This window comes from Chrysochloris asiatica, unplaced genomic scaffold, assembly GCF_000296735.1.
Source record: "Chrysochloris asiatica unplaced genomic scaffold, ChrAsi1.0 scaffold00072, whole genome shotgun sequence".
NCBI classification, from domain to species: domain Eukaryota; kingdom Metazoa; phylum Chordata; class Mammalia; order Afrosoricida; family Chrysochloridae; genus Chrysochloris; species Chrysochloris asiatica.
The window spans coordinates 11,365,071-11,370,144 of NW_006408590.1; the positions used below are offsets into that span (position 1 = coordinate 11,365,071).

The 5,074-nt window shown below is 42.1% G+C and overlaps 1 protein-coding gene across 1 annotated transcript in view; it reads right to left on the bottom strand.

Annotated features, from left to right (window-relative positions):
- LOC102840222 (methylthioribulose-1-phosphate dehydratase-like) overlaps positions 1-5,074 on the bottom strand; it is a 39,298-nt gene that overhangs the window by 33,130 nt on the left and 1,094 nt on the right. The window lies entirely within an intron of this gene.

Sequence of the window (5,074 nt, forward strand, 5' to 3'; positions counted from 1 at the left end):
TGGACAGTGAATAAGGAAGACTATAGAATAATTGATGCTTTTGAGATATGGTGCTGGAGGAGAATATTGAAAGTGCCATGGGCTGCCAAAAGCACCAACAGATCTGTGTTGGAAGAAGTACAGTCAGAGTGCTCCTTGGAGGCCAAGATGGCCAAACTTCATCTCTTATACTTCGGCCATATTGTCAGGAGGGACCAGTCACTGGAGAAGGATATCATGTTTGGTAAAGTGCAGGGTCAGAGAAAAAAAGGAAGACCCCCATGAGATGGATTGGCCAAGTGGCAACATCAGTGGTCTCAAGCATGGCAATAATAGTGAGGTTGGCCAAGGATCAGGCAGTGTTTCGTTCTGCTGTGCATAGGTTTGCTATGAGTTGGTGCCAACTCAATGGCACCTAACAACAAGGGACTTTAAGACTACAAATCTTTACAGGCACAGTTTCTTTCTCCCACTGAGCAGCTGCCAACCTTGAGGTTAGGTGTCCAGCACCTAATCCACAATGCTACTAACAGGTAAAGTAAAATTTAAAAAAAGAAAGCTCCTACCTGGTTTATGTCACCAACTAGAATCCTGGTGTGGCACTGTAGGATAAGCACTGGACCTCTAACCCCAAGGTCAGCAGTTCAAACCCACCAACCGCTCCTTGGAAATCCTATGAGTTGGAATTAACTAGATGGCACTTCACAACATGTACAAGTAATTCCTAAAGGGCATGCTCTTGCTGCGTACCCCAGTTCTCTGTACAATAAATACCAGTGGGGATGAATACAACATTTCTTCTATTAAGGAAAGTTCTGTGTCTGACTAAATCAGACCCACAGTAGTGATGTGCTCCACAGAGTACTTAGAAAGAACTTGAGCCAACATTTATAAATTAGAAGATTTCACGCAAGGTATGAGCATCTAGCTTCCCTTTAAAAAGCAGAATTTAGATACTGGGTCCATACTCCTATATTGAAAAATTAAAAATAAATAAATAAATAAAATCAGAGTTGTGTAGTACAAAGGCACCATGATGGTGCAATGATTAAACACTTGGCTGCTAACTGAAAAGTTAGTAATTAGAACCCACCAAACGCTCTTCAGGACAAAGATGTGGCAGTCTGCTTCTGTAAATATTTTACAGCCTTAGAAACCTATGGGAGAGTTCTACTCTGCCCCACAGTGTCCCTGAGTCAGAATCACCTCAACAACAATGACGGTATATATACCTCTTTAGACAGGGACATCAGTGGTAGAAGGCTTGCCTTCCATGTGGGAGACTTGGGTTCGATTTCTGGCCAATGCACCTGTCTGCCAGTGGAAGCTTCCAGACTAAGATAAGAATAGCAAGAGAGGCATGATCTACTTTCTGATTGAAAAATAAAAATCTCTATTTCTCTATAAGTTTGGCTTATAAGGCCCTGTATTTGTATAGCTTCCGGTCCTAGCTTTCCTCTTTAGCCTCATCTCTTTCCAAGTCCTTATTCCTATTTAACATTCTCACACACCAAACTCCTCTCAACGAGAGAACATACCATGTCCTTGTCACCAAGAGTCTTTACGTGAGATTTCTTCTATCTGGAAAAGCCTTACTCCATGGTTATTCTTCCTGATCCTTTATGTGGTACTTGATACCTTCATTTCCTCTCTAGTCCATTCAAGCCTGTACTCCCAGGGTACCTTGAAAATTCCCAACAGAGTAAAATGTCATACTGTCATTGCCTGTTTACTTACTTGTATCTCCCACTGTGCAGCTACTCTATAGGACAAGAAATCAGCTCTAGCTTGCACTCTGCTAAAGCCAAACTGCCTGACATTTATAGTAGGCACTCATTAAATATTTGCTTCATTGAATTCTTCTTTTCTTTATGGAAGACACTCTTTTGATTGTCCCCCCAAATTCCTTAAGACTATACTAAAATGTTATGACTTCTTAAAACTTACCATTGCTGTTTTTATTTATAACAATGCCACACAAATGTCTACAGGGGCTAGCCTATTACAGTGGATATGCAAATCTAGTGTGTGTAGTGGGAGCTGCGGCAACCTGGCTCACACCTGCCCTGTGCCCAGTGCCACCAGACAGTCTGGATTTTTAAGAGAAGTCAGAAATCTTTTGGATTTTGACATGTTGGCTTGAAATTTTGTAAACATTCAGCGGAGTAAACAAACCATGTCCATTGCCAGAGTAGTCTGTGGGTCATGCTTGATCAGCTGACTACTAGTTTGAGAATTCTAGTTTATTCTTAGGTCTCTTGATTTAAGCATTCTTTATTGTTCAGTCAGACAATATGGCTCCAAGATTTACTTATTGGTTCAGGACTGCAATGCGCTGAAACAGTGCAGTACTAATCCTACCAATACGCCTCCAGGATACTATTACTTTTTAATTGGGACCTTCAGCCTTAATATTGTTGTTGTTAGGTGCCATTGAGTCAGTTCCAATTCACAGTGACCTTCTGCACACCAGAACAACACACTACCCGGTCCTGCACCATCGTCACAATAGCTGTTCCCTGTCAAGGTAATGGTGGGAGCTACTTCTAGGTAGGCAGATTTCCCTGCCTCTTAAGCAGGGCTTATATGTTCACACTGTTTACTTGATTCATTCTCCTCTAGACCCCAGGCTGTTCATTGTCTTAGTCACCACTCTATCCCTGAGCATATGTTTTTCATAAAATTGCTGCTGTGTTTGAATGCATGCCACCACACATATGCCCGTTTGTGGTTTAAGTGTGGCTGTGATGCTAGAGGCTTTGCCACTGGTATTTGAGAGATCACCAGGGTCACCTACAGTGGAAATGTTTCAATGGAGCTTCCAGACTAAGACAGACTTTAAAATAAAATAGGCCTGACAATCTACTTCCAAAAACGAGCCAATGAAAACTTATGGATCATAATACCGTCTAACTCCATCAGGAGGGAATCGTCACTAGGAAAAGGGCATCAGTTTGGTGAAGCAGGGGCCACTGATTCTCTGTGAGACACTGGCACAATAGCTGCACCTATGCACTCAAATGTGCCAGTGATCACCAGGATGATGCCCAACTGGGCAGCGTTACCTTTTGTTGTCCATAAGGTATCTGTGAGTCTGAGCTGACGCCAAGGCAGCTACCAATTTCTCTCTGAGTGAATGCAAACTCTATGCAGTCTGAGGGCAGATTTTCCTTTGTGTTTTCATGAACATCCCATAATCAGTCTAAACTGATATAGACAACTAGCAATCGTTCAAAGGAAACGTCTTGGCTACTGAGGCATCGCTCTGGTTCAACAAAACTTTCCTGGGTGCCTACTGTGGACCAAACATTGAGATAGTCACTAGAGTGCAGGAAATGATAAGTCTGAGAAGCTTTTACTGAAGTGTTAGTTTCAGTTCCATTTCAGGATTTTTCCTTTCCTTCCTTGTCCTGCCTTCCTGAGAAGTGATTTTAAAACACACATTTGTGAGGCCCACAGGCTCTCCTCTTTCCTTTATTTTTCCTTTTTCACGTTGCAGAGGCCAGCCATGGTAGCCTCAAGTCCCCGAGTAGTGGCAGGGGAAGTTCAGGGCTCTGCAGGCAGTGGCTTCACTATGGCGTGTGGACTGTACCAGATGACACTGCCGGCATGTGTGTGTGACACCAAATGACTGTCTATACATTCATGTGCAATATTTCAGCAGAGATTTATTTATTTTAATAAAAATAATCCTGTAGTTATTTGTAACAACAAAACCGTATCTCACATACTCAGCTTCTTGTTGTTGTCAGATGACGGTCTTCCAGTTGGTTGTGACTCATGGTGACCCGATGTACAACTGAACAAAACATGCCCAATCTTATGCCACCTTTACAACTGCTGCTATGCTTCATCCTGTTGTTGTGGTCATCGTTGTCAAGCTATCTTGTTGAGGGTCTTCCTCATTTTTTGCTGATCCTCTATTTTACTAAGCATGATGTCCTTCTTCACAGAGTGGTGCCCCTGAAAACATGTCTAAATTATGCTAACTTCTAAGAAGCACTCTGGCTATACTTCTTCTAACATAGATTTGTTTGTTCTTCTGGCAGTCCACTCAATATTCTTTGCCAAAACCACAATTGAAAGGCACCAGTTTTTCTGTCTGTCTTATTCAATGTCCAGTTTTCGCATAGTGGTTATGAATCGGGCTGCAAAACTGCAAGGTCAGCAGTTCGAAACTATCAGCTGTTCCACGGGAGAAAGATGAGGCTTTCTGCTCCCATAAAGATTTACAGCCTCAGAAACACTGTACAGGGTCGCTATGAGTCGGAACCGATCCCACGGCACATAACCAACCAATTGAGGTGATAGAAAATACCATGGCTTGAGTCAGAGGCACCTTAGTCCTTACAGTGTCATCTTTGCTTTTGAAACTTTAAAGTCTTTTGCAGCAGAGTTGCCTAATGCAGTACGTCCTTTGATTTCTTCACTGATGCCTCCATGCGTATTAACTGTGCATCCAACAAAAATAAAACCCTTGACAACTTCAATCTTTACTCCATTTATGGTTAAGAATTGGGCTGCGAACCCCACGGTTAGCAGTTCAAAACTACCAGCTGTTCTGCGGGAGAAAGAGGAGGCTTTCTGCTCCCGTAAAGATTTACAGCCTTGGAAACCCTGTACAGGGTCGCTATGAGTCGAAACCGACTCCACAGCACATAACAACATCATGATGTTGTTTATGGGTCCAGTTGTGAGGATTTTTTATTTCTTTCTATCAAGGTGTAAACCATACTGCAAGTTCTGCTTACATGTAACAATAGATTTACAAGACTAAAACCACAAGTTAATTTTTTTGGAAGCTTTTAAGATGCCTGGTCAGAGCTGTCTTTATTACCCAATTATTATAATTTTTTGTTTGTTTGTTTGTTTGTTTAAATGTTTTATTGTGAATTATGTGATAGTTTACATGGGAGAACATTGGTTTTACATTCATTCTATCATATATCGTCTCATTGCCATGGTTATAATTCCCTTCATGAAATCCTTCCCCCATACCCCCCAGGTCTTCAGCACACAGTCGCTCTCCCTCTCTAGATCTAAAGTCTCCAGCTGCTTCATTGCTCCATGTCATTATCTCTGGCTCCATTTCAGG